The sequence below is a fragment of the Martes martes genome (genome assembly GCF_963455335.1).
Source record: "Martes martes genome assembly, chromosome: 6".
Classification (NCBI taxonomy): Eukaryota; Metazoa; Chordata; class Mammalia; order Carnivora; family Mustelidae; genus Martes; species Martes martes.
This window is the reverse complement of record NC_137893.1, coordinates 32852779-32865554: the sequence shown is the minus strand read 5'-3', so window position 1 is coordinate 32865554 and position 12776 is coordinate 32852779.

Below are 12776 nucleotides of genomic sequence, written 5' to 3'. Positions count from 1 at the left end.
TGGCTTTTAAGTAAGTAGTGAGAAAAAAAAAATTAAGTTTTTTTTTTTCTTACCTTCTCTGATACAGCATCTTCTTTTTCTTGTCCACACAACAGAAAACATATATGATAATAAGACATACATAAGTTTTTATGCATTTTATATCAATTAGATAAAAGCAACGTAGAAGAGCATAACCCCTTAATGAGCACCACTTAAAGATATAAAAATATGTACATATTTTTCCTTTGTGCTGACAGCATATCTGAGCTAAGCCAAAGAAATAAGGCTAAATAACATCACAAACTCTTAGCGAGAACGAAATTAGCCTTCAGCCTGATTGTCCTGCGATGTTTTTATTGCCATTTTACCCATCCTGTGCTTAGCTTCTGCTTAAGATGTTGGGGAGATGATGAAAGCTGAAAAGTAAATAGATGCTTCAAAAAATGCAAACAAATGAGTGCTTCCCTAGCAAAGAATCACGGAAAATCAGCCTTTCCTCTGAAGCTAATCCCTCGACAGCTAAAACTGTGAATTTCCCCCCTCAACATGCACACAGATGGGTTGCCACTGTGGATGACAGATGAGTTGTGTTTGGCGGGATTAATGCGCATTATCATGTTAATGGGTGCTTAGGTGAGGTCTGAGCGAGTCGCAGGCCTGGGCAGAATTACCGGGGTTTACAGAACTCTGTGTGCTCATGCTCCTCTTCTCTTTCTTCTCCTTACTAATAATTAACTTGTAATGTTTAACATTTTTAGCCCACCAAATGATCCACAGCCTACTGCCTTCTTAAGTACTTGGAGCATTTATAGATCCAGCATCATGTGCTCTGTCCTTTGACATGCAAAACGCAGGCAGTCCTGCCTGATTTGTCCTTCTATTGCCTTTGTGCGTTCAGATCCCTCATAATCCGGGGTCTACTTTGTTGCAATCGCTTTTGAAATCTGACATATTGATCAAGAGTTACCCTTAGTAACTACTGCACATATATCAACTGTTGTTGAGCGTGTCGGGTCACATTTGATGGCAAGATGATCCTGGACCCAACTGGAGGGGCTCCTGCAGCTCTCACGGGGTTGCTTCTGGTAATCTCAGCTGGCCAGAAAGGTATGTTGTGGCATCATCACTAAGGCACCAGAATTTCATAGCCTCAGTGCAGGATGACTACGTAAGCGTAGAGGCAGTGGAGATAACACCACGGAGATAAAAATACATATTTTCAATATCCTATAATGGCCTGCATTTTTAAATGAAGACAAAAATCACTAAGCATTAATGTCAGACTTTTATGTTCTTTTGAAATTGTCTAAAAAATGGCGGGGTGTTTTTCTGTTTAGTTTAATTCTGCAGACTCCTTTTCCATGAAGTGTATTGATGTTACCCAATAACATGAGCAAACTTATACCGGTCTCTGCTTTAAAAAATACCATTGTAGAAAATGATTTCCGTATCCCAGAGATGTCCATCACACCCTAGAGTGAGCAGTATTTATTTAACAGTCTAGGTAGTTCCTTGAAATTAACCCAAAATCTTTTTTTTTTTTTTTTTTAAGATTTTATTTATTTATCTGACAGAGATCACAAGTAGGCAGAGAGGCAGGCAGAGAGGCAGGCAGAGAGAGAGAGAGGAGGAAGTAGGCTCCCCGCCAAGCAGAGAGCCTGGTGCGGGGCTGGATCCCAGGACCCTGGGATCATGACCTGAGCCGAAGGCAGAGGCTGTAAACCACTGAGTCACCCAGGTGCCCCTCACCCAAAATCTTTTAGACAGAATTTCCACCTCACTCTTAAGGGAGAAACATGGGATTATGGGGAAATATTTCACATGGTACTGGCTTTGTGTATTAATTAAGCCAAATAGCTCACCAACAGAGTGATACCTACAAGTAGACGCAGCACATGTCCCTGTTTGCTAGAGGGAACACAGGTTTACTCCTGTTGTCACAGAGTGACTGTCAGCAGTTCCCCTCTTTTATTCCCAAAGGTTCCTATTTGTCTGATAGACTTATAAACCAAAGTAATGGATTTCTAAGTGAGGCTGTCCCATATTCAGAGTATACCAGAGAAGGAGGCTATCACTTGGCGGGAAGTTCCCCACTGCCACAAAGCGTATCAGAACCACCGAGTCTGAGGGGGACTCTGAGACACAGGATTTCCTCCTGAGGAGAACTGAAGGCTGAAACTCCCACATCCAGATAGCTTGTGTTTTTTCAAGAAACTTTTTCAACTTTCCTTTCCCCAAATAATTAAGAATGTTAGATACACAATCAATCAATACATGATTTCTTTTTTTTTTTTTGATCCAGCAATTTTTTTCTCCAATAGCTTATTCTAAATAAAATCAAAATAGAAATTAATTCGGTACAAAATCCTTAGTTATCTGAATTGATACAATTTTGGCCATACATATTGTCACATTAACTAATCAATTAATTCTCACATCAACTTTATGGGTTAGGTGTTAACATAATCATTTTATACATGAGGAAACTGAGATCAGAGAGGTCAAGTAGGGTAGGATGCCCACAGCTAAACAGTGGAGGATATGCTAAACATGCAAATATTAGATTCTGAAAGCCTCAGTCTTAACCTTTATGATGTACTAACTTAGATAAACACAACCTACATATACATTTCCTTAAAGTCTAAAATGTGTTGTTCATTTTGATACGATTCTGGAAATAGGTTTGATGTCAAAATATGTTCACACTAACAGAAATACCGAACTGCTCCATCAGTACCTTTGATTCCTTTTATTTATTTTTTTTGCTATTTTCATTTTATTGTTTCCTCATCTGTTCTTATGTGTGCCTGAATTTAAATAACTGACAGAACTATAATATTCATGCTGAATGACCGATTAGCACATTTCACAAACACCTCTGCAATTCAGACACAAGAAAGCCAGACTGGGAAAGATTCTTTATTAGAAAATAAAAAGAATTTAATAGATCAACAAGTAAATCTTTAGTGCTATGAATAACAGGCATCTGTGTTTTTGAGAATAACTACAGGCTATATATCAGAAATAATCTTTGGTAACTTTCCCAGGGCTTGATGTTACTCTGCAAAAAGCAAAAGCTACTGAAAACATATGAACAGAGTGAAAAGCATGCCTCTTAATGAATTAAAACATTAATTAATGATCATTAATGTCTTACTCTAGTTTCTCCATTTAAAACCTTGATATTAATAATAACTTCTTCTGTCCCACATCATAAGTTTCTGAGGAGGATAAATGTGACATTACTATAAAGGTGCATTTAACTCAAGGTAATCCTTAAGGATTCAAGTAGGGGACTCACCATTTCATAAATTTTTACCAAAACGCCATGGAAAAGAATGTCCCTGGTCTAGCTGTACCTCTTTAGTAGCATTCCAGGGTCAAAACCTGGTTTTGATATTGTTAGTTTTTATGTTCATTATTTTTAGTAAATGTTAATTCATGAGAATCTTTCACACCTCAAGAGCATAGACATAATTTTTATGACCTAAGGGTGAAATGTTTTTTCATAATAGCTGAATATGAGTATAAATTTCACAGAAACTGAAAAGTGAATTTCAGTATTTGTGTTTTCAAAAGGTTCCTTAACCTCAGATTACAGCCTTTGTGGTAGGTTTTTTAACAGAATATACACAGGTGTTGTTGAAAAAATTTTTTTAATTTTCTGAAAGATTAATTAATCCAAATTCATTCAAGTTTATCAAATTACATAGTATTATTCCTTGTGGAGCTGAGCTTTTCACCCTCTCACACTTAGATGTCTAAAGAAGGGAAGGGGAGGGGGGTAAAGTCTGCAATTTTTTTAAAAGTCTTATCCCATTTTGGTGAACAAATGTTACCACTGCTGCCCTTAGACCCCATGAAAATGTGTGGCTTTCTATAGGTCTTCCTCAGATGAGCTGAAGCAGAGGACAGCTTCAGGCCTGCTGAGTTTTTTACTTCTGTGAACGTCCTTCAAGGCAGGGAGGTGAGCTCTGCGCCCTGAAAGACCCTCCAGATTAGGTGGGTGAAGGTCTGGGAATAAATCCTGAGCAGCGAGGATCCTCCGTCCACATATATAATCTTTTCCTTTCATCATCCGAAGCCTGTCAATGCCTATTGCCAAGGAATTAGAAGAAAAAGAAAGGCTTACTCGGCAAAATTTCTGTACAGGAAAATGTGTGAAATGAAAATTATTTGAAGTGATGCACCCATTATGCATTCTCCAGTCAGACGATATGCAAAAAGACGCTCCTCCCGCATACTCAGTGCCTCAGCGAGATCTGAATTTAGCCTTTTGATGAGGGCACCCTTCCAATCTGTTTACCTCCCGCGTTACCCTGAGTAAATAATTACCATAACAATACGGCTGGCATTGCAGGGGTTAACTCACTTCCTCCAGGCCTTTCTCAGAGCTTTCCTCTTAGGAGTGGTGGCTTATTTGTGTGCTCTGAAGGCTATCTGCCTCTGTTCTGGATGGACGGGAGCTGATGAGACACTGAGCTCTGAGGCACGCACAGAGGGCGCCCGCAGAGGTCCCTGGGAGGTACCTCCGTTAGGTGATGCCCTTGGAGAACAGAATGTGTCGCTTCAAGGAAAGTTATTTCTACCAAATCATTTCAAATGTTTTGTTTAGTTAAGTTCTCTTCCCTTTCCTTCTTTTCAGATATAATGGTGTCATTTTATCTCCACCCAGGAACTTGTGTCAACAGCTCCCTCCACGGACCATTCACTAGAGTTGCAATGTCACACAGTGTCAGAATCCTGTGTGTGTGTGTGTGTGTGTGTGTGTGTGTGTTTTGTTTTTTTCTTTTTTTAAATCTAGAGATGATTCTTTTTTTTTTTTTTTTTTTTTTTACTTCTACGAATCTCTTTTTTCCTTTGATGTCTGTCCTTAGCTGAGCTCTTTGCGAGTCATACTGAGTCCTTAACAATCCCCAGTCACATGTGCTTGGGCAGGCCTGGCCGTCCCCTCCCACTCCCCTTTTTGCCCGTTGGGATTCTCTTTGTTACCATTTTAGTACTCTGTTTAAAAATATTTCTCAGCTCCCGTGTCCCTTAAGATTAGAACTCTTAAACTTTTATTTTCTCTAAAATTTGATTCTAATGTGGAAGAATCTTAGTAGTATGTGCTTGTGTGTGTGTTCGCGGGGGAGGGGGAATGGGTGTGTGTGCGTGTGTGCCTCTTAAATTTTTGTTTGTTTTTTTAAACATTTGGGACCAGAGTTGAGTATTTCCTATTAAAAACCTGTTGCTCCTATAGGCATCAATACTTGAAGCCTGACCGTGATTGTAAGATTATATGATGACAATGTATGGACAGGCCTCCTGCACTGAGCCTTTAGCAGAACAGGTTCAAGATTGTTTACATTTGTTGCCTGTTGAGCAAAGCCACAGGGAAATGTCAAAGTAGTACTCAATGACATGTTACACCACTTTTAAGCAAAGGGTAATTTTTAATTTTTTATCGTCGGTACAGTTGCCTCTGTGTGTTTTTGTCTTTATGTCCTGTAGTTTTACTTCCTTCTCCTGTACAGTGACCCTTTGATTGTCAAATCTTTTCTTGCTTTGTGACTTGGATGGAATGGATTACTTATCTGTTAGGGTTCTCTCACCAGATTTTCCTTAAGCCTTGAGATCTTCCCTCATTTCCTTTGTCCCAGCCCTGAATCAGAATGGGAGTGTCTCTGTGGGAGGGGAGGGGTCGGAAGGAGACTTAGCAGAAGAAAAATCTGCGTTCAGAAAAGATGTTCTTTCTTAAGGGGTCAGATCTTAGTGGAAGTGTTGAAAGTCTAGCAAACTCAAGAATCTTATCCTCCCTTCCACCAGCCTAAACCCCTAACACGTGAGAGATTCAATATTGACTGTCATGTTAGCCACTGGAGAAGTTTACTAATAAAATTATATCCCTGCTTTACTCAGGGTAAGTTCACATGTTGCCACAATGACATACTTTATTCTGGTTTTATTATTAAACTGTCTCTGCAATTCATTTGAAATTGAGCCATCGCAATTGAAAACGAACAAAGCTTTAATGGAAGATGGTGAAATTTTTATACAAAATGAATTTCTCCCAGGACGGATTGTTAGTAGTTTGGAAGGCCCGGTGACAAATCAGGTTGGGTGCAACTAGGACACAACTAAACAGCGTTTATGGTTATCATGTGTACCGCTTTGTTATTGTCTGTTTATTGTATTCATAATGGATGAATAATGTAGAAGGCTGTGCGGTTTATCAAGTGATGACCAGTGGCGTATTGCATCTTGTTTAGAGGGAGTCAGTCCTCTTGCCTTGGTGGGAATGGAGAGTTTAACAAGGCACTTGCCATCATTTCCTTAACAGGGATAATAAACAGAACAATTCTGCATAAAAGCTCATATCAGCTTCTTTCATGCCTTTTCTTTTCAGAAGGCTGCCTAAGGGTTTAAGCAATTTACTGGTCTGACCCGCATCCTTTCTCTGCAGTCTGCGGTTCTTTTGTTTAACATTAGTATGTGGGCAAACAGCATTCTGAGCTGTGCAGAGCTTATCAGCCCGCGTTCAGTCGACCGGAACCCCATTCTATGTATCTAAGCGGGGCCACATTTAATACTTCACAGTGGGAGCATCTGCAGTTTCCAAAAATGACTTGTTTATCAGATAAACTCTGTCCTTATGCTGACAGATGTGGTGGATGGTGGATCTTCAGTATCATACTTCTCTAATATCGGGCATGTACAAAATATGGTATGCTGAGGGACGATGAGACCCACAGACCAGAGTCCTGACAGGAATTGTTTATGTAGCCACAGGATGACTGCACTCACAATTCACTTGCTGGATGTGGGAAAAGAAAGGCAACTCTTAGTTTCTCTTTTGGAATTGAATACATAACGAATTCCCACATTACCTGAAGTATTAAGGACAGGAAAGACATTTTCATTGTTAACATAATGTTTTATGATTTCATTGGTAAACACTGTAAGGCGCCTTAGTGCCATGGTCTGATAAAAGCCAGGAGCCTGAGGGGGCTGGCTGAAATATTGATCATCGTGTACCCAGTGGTACCAGAGAGTTGGGAAATTAGAAGAAGTGGGCTTAGGAGACTAATCTGCCATTAACCCAAGCTAATGCTAATATAGTCTGTTAACTCGGAATGATCTTTTCTTTAACATTCTTATTAAAATCTTATGAAATTATTTTAAACATATCAAGGAATTATAAAACCTTGCTTCTAAAACACACGACTCCAATTTTTTGAGATTTGGTACTATGGACTTATAGTGTTGCAGGATCATTTTGAAAGCGCTGCAGGAGCTTTATGTATCTACGCACACGTATATGCGTATATGCAAATACTTCGTTTATTAACAAAAAGTTATCATGTATGCCTTTAAATAACAAAATCGTTTCCTGACATTGTGTTCTTCTTCAAGAGAATGAATTAAATGATGTGCATTTGAAAGAATTGAAAAATACTCCCCAGAGAAGTCCGGTTATGACAGAATGATCTGGACCTCACACTGACACTAGAGATTTCTAAAGTAGCGTCTAAAGTGATGTTCAGTTTAACGCAGGTATGGACAACCTAGAGCCTTCCCACCAGGACTATTGTCACAGAACAAGTGCTGATTTTAAGTGATTAGGTTTGATCCTTAATGCAATTCACATTGCTTGTGGTATGCTTATAATTTAGCACATATGTTACATTTTTACTCCTACCTATAATTACTCTTCATATTAAAGCATTTTCCCTCTAATTATTTCACTAGTCGCAGCCCCCTTCACCTCTCAGCTCTCTGCTAATTAAATACCTTTAAACATGTCTTTGTTATTAACTGTAAAGTGTTGCCATGACCATCTGATAAGATAATTATTTGGAAAACCAATTTAGAATTAAAAACTAAACTTCGGTATTTTCATATTGGAATAAAGGCAACACATTAAGAGCAAAACAATAAGTGCCATGAGATGCACCTTTGAAGCCTATGTGGTCAAATCATAGGCAAGGTACAACGTCATTCTTAACAAAAGTATAATTACTCTGACGCCCAAGTCAATACGGTTCTAGGAAAGAGGATGACGTATTTTTGTATTTTCTCCATATTTGCCTATAGGGCTCAATACCCTTTTTAGGTCTGGTTAAATACATCCACGCACTGTCTTTATACGAGCAGGCTTATCAGAGAAGCAGCCATTAAGAAATACATTCAATATCAGACTAGAAGACATTTGTGTGCCTTCCCCTACTCTCACTAATGTGCGCTAGCCAACTGTTCATGCAGAAATTGTAACTGTTAATGAGGGTTAAAAGGAAATTTTAAATTAGGTGTCATCTTTGGAATAAGGTACTTCAACAGTCATATTCTGTCTACTATTTATTTTCTTATCTCGCCTCTTGCTCTGAACACAACAGACCACTAACAAAGTAATAATTATTATTACAGTATTTTTCAAACCAAACACACGCAGCACCCCCTCTCCTGGCCCCGCATGTTTCCTGGGTCTAGCATTTCTGATTGCGCACTGTTTTTCCTAACACTAAATCCCGGGTGTCATATGCCTTGCATGGCTGCAGACTTTGGCCTTTTCACCTGCTGTTTTGGTTGGCTTTAGATGCAAAGGGGAGAATATGAAAAAGAGAAAGGGGGAGGGAGGGAAGTTTGGAAGACTGAAGCTAAAAAAAAAAAATGGCAAATGTTTTTAGCGCCTTCATCTAGACATGTGTCCCCTCACTCTGTGACATGGCTGCTCCAATGTTGCCATGGTGAGGATTTCTAATCATCCCTACACATGACAGGCTCCTATTTGTCTGCACTCCCTTGGGTGTAAATTTCTAGGCTTAAAAAAAAATCCATGTGAGCGTATCATCCGCCGTGCAGATGTTTCACTGCTTTAGAATATCAGGCAGCTGCTTGTGCCACCGTAGACAGCTAATTGGAGACTGCATCGTAGGAACAGAGGCGTAATTATGGCATAAATACACATCCTCTGGTGCATCATTGTATCTCTATTAACAGAAAATTTTAAACAGTGCTCAGAGTGTAATTAGTGTAGTTGATAAAGTTGTAAAACATGTAAATAAGGGAAATAGCAGGTACGTGGCCAATCCACTATCCAGCACTAGGGGATGCAGATTATTGCCTATTTAGAAATAATTAGCAAAGCTGCATTAGCAGAGCCTGTGTCCAACAGAAGCAAGGCAAACATTTATTCTGGTAACAGCTCTTTCTGTGCTAGCCATGAAAATCTACTAATATTGGTAATTTAGCCCTCATTACCAGAGGATAAAGCATGAAAAGAGCTCAGACATGAAATATGACAAGTAATATTAATTTTTATTCCAGAGGAAAGGATGCTTCCTTGGGCTGCATGCTGATTTCTCGGCAGGGTCTCAGCAGTGCGTGTAGAGGAGGCAGTGGGTAGCTGGTAGTTGAGAATTCAGGATACGGAGCTGACTCCCTGCTGGAGGTATACCCTGGGGTGGCTATGACAGTGGCTGATGAGGCATGCCACTGTTAGTGCCCAGCCAAACCTCAGGTCACAGTTCAAAACAAGCACTCAGCCATTAAACTTCAGTCCTTATGGGCCTGTGAGGGCTTATGTCCTCATTCCGGCTCTCTCCCACCTCCCGGCCCCTCTTCTCCCTTCCTCTCCGACATTTCTTTTTTCTTCCCTGGAATGATTTTGCAGAGCTATCCAGGCAATCAGATTGATTTTTGTGCTTGTACCGCCCTTTGCAACGTGCTTCTGATAATGAGCTGCTGTTGTTGAAGTGGAGAGTGTGGGAGGGGTGGTTTCAGCAGCGCCTTCGCGACGTCGGGAGCCCGGGATGAGAAATGATCCTTTGGCTCATATACATTGAAGACTGTGTCACTGGAGAATCTCACCCTGTGACCAGGAATCATGAATGGCAAAAATTTGGAGCTTGTTTTACAAATACACTTCCTAATGAAGAAAAATGCAAAGGCGCTGCTAGTTTCCGAAGCCTCAATTCATTTTCCAGACAGTAGGATGAAAAGGCAGAATGTTTGGGGAAGAGCCACCTTTTTTGCATTAATCTCTTGCTGTTAGCTTGTTCTTTGTTTTACTCTTGAAATGTGAAAAAATGGCAGGAATGAAAAACCAAGCCTAGGCAACTCACCATTTTCTGTGGCATTCCCATTCTTTACTATTATCGCCTTCTTCCCCTTATGCACAGGTACTGCTTCTTTTTAAGTGCTCCTGGGCACACACATATGAAGAGTCAATTTCCTGAATTTTAGGTTGAACTGCTAGGAAGAAGTTATTAGCCGATAGCAAACAAAATTTCCACTCCGTCTGAGTTTCACAGTATGTTCAGAATGCCACGCCAATACTGCCTTTAAAAAAAAAAGAGAGAGAGAGAGAGAGAGAGATTGGGTATTTTGGAATTTGTTAAAATGGAAATGGTACATTCTTAATCACACTGAAATAAAGAGACGGTCCACTGGTCCACCTCCTTCTTCGATTTGAAAACTGAGACTCTAAAAGCCAGCTTCACATGTAATAGACACTGAGAGTTGTCTCCTACCCCGGGCACTCTGACAATGACGGTGGTGTTGTTTGGCACCAATAACAACACCTACCTGTTTGTCCCTACTATTTCAGATCGTCTTAATAGGGTAATGGTAACAGCTAACTAAGAAGTACTTTCACTGTTCTAGAGCATGTAAAAAGTGACTAAGACCAGAGTCATCAATGCATTTTCAACCACACAAGCCATATGAATGCTGATCGCTGTCTGTGGGGCATGGTTACATACAAAATGCAAATGTGCACATTTACCATACATGTGGACTGTCTCTATCAATATCCACAAACACACACCGTTATTCTACAACAGATTCTGAATTGTGAGGCTGCATTTCATTCTCTCTTGTTCTCCCACTTCTGAACCAAAAGCAGGAAGCCTGACCAGCCATTAAAGCCCTCTGTCTTCATGAGCTGCAAATTAGCCCTGGAATTGCAATCAGATGATCTGAATTAAAGTCCTGGTTCGAAAAGTTACCTCGGGCCAGGTAACTTCCTTGGCCTCAGTTTCCTCAACTGTGAAATTGAAAATATCTCCTTTGTCTTCTTTATAGAGTCGTCATGAGAACCAAATTATGTAATACCTATAGAAGTACTCTGCAGACTGTAAATACGACAGAAATTGCTATTTAAATTATTTATCCCATTAGTATTAACACAATTTACTCACTAGACCAAGTTATTATTGTATCATTCCCCCAATCACGCTTGGACATTTGCCTAACTTTTAAAACGAAGCACAAATAAGCTCGGATAACGTCATAAAATTAATCTCTGATTGTGTCGGTACAGTGCCAAAACTGCTGATTCGCAAATGAAATTGTAGTCAACCAACCAGATGTTTCTTCCACAGAATGCCAAATTGCCACTTTAACTGATTTTTATCCAAGAAACTTACTATGTGTATGGGAATTGTAGGAACACTGCATTCATCATTTTCATGTCAATTCCCTGTAAATAATCTTGCCCCGATCCCGTATACCTTGCAAAGTGCACGACTCCTCATTTACTGGAGACACTTTTCTCAGTTTGGCGAAGTGAACAGCTCTTTGAGAGACCGCCTACAGGAAAGTTATGCCCAAGTTGTGAGTCTTCCCAGGGGACGGGGCAGAGGCGCCTGCTGCTCAACTGCCCTTGTTAAGAGAAATCCCGTGTAGAGCAAAGCGCCGATTTGAATGATCACAGCTGTTTTAACCCTTAGTTTCCTAATTCACTCTGTTGGCTTCTGGTGTTTGACAAACAGTTTCCGTTTGGAGACATTATGCTGTTCCTCTCCTCTCCAGCGCGATGCCCACTGCCTCTGCTAAATTGGCACCGTAACAGCAACCGTTGCCAAGATCTACGCAAGGGCAGGAGGGACTGAAAGGGAACATGAAGCAAAATGATCCCTTAATTCAAGTGGATTATTGTTACCTTTCTCCACGTATTCCTGCTCTCCTCCCTTATTGTCCTCCTTTCAAAAGAGAGGTAATAGGTTCCAAATCAGACCACAAAGAGGATCTTCAGAATCAAGTTACATTGGAGCACAAGGATTGGGGCTGATGGGAATATGGATTTGCAAGGTGCCAGAGTCTGATCTAATTTACATCCATTTCCTGATTTCCAGTCCTTTGGCATCTATTAAAATAGGTTTTCAGTGTAGAGTTCTCATATAGCATATATTCCATATATGTTCTTTTATATTTAATTCAGAACATACAATTTTATATATTTTCTTCCGTGCAAAATCGTATGTATGTATGAATGGCGAGTTCTATGTGCCAAGTATTTAGACTAGTTTTATAATTTCTCTGGTGCTTCTCTACTCTAAGCAGCTTGCTCCAAAGGGGCCTGTAACTCATAATCACAGGGCCTGTTCGTGAATATATTTCTCTGGGTCAGAAATTTTGCCAGCTCTGACAGGCACCCTGGACAGCTTTTCAGAAATCTCCTGGTTATTACTCATCCATTAGAAAGGAAAAAATGATATTTTGCATCAGTAGTTGTTTCTCGCTCTCTTTTTTCCTTTTAAATTACAGAAATAAAGTGCCCATTGTAAATCGTTCATGCTGGCGGACAATATTGCATGCAGATCAGGCAGACAGCCCATTGGATGGAAATGGTATGGGGGTGGGGGAGGCCTTTGTGAATGAGTAGACACAACTGGTCCTGAAATGGTTTGGGTTAGGTCAAAAGTAGCTCATTATTGGGCAGGAAGGCTAGCTGCTCATCCTTTAGGGTGCAGAAAGGCTAACCCATATACTTAGGGAGTTTCTTCTTAAGATATTTTATTAATAAAAACGTG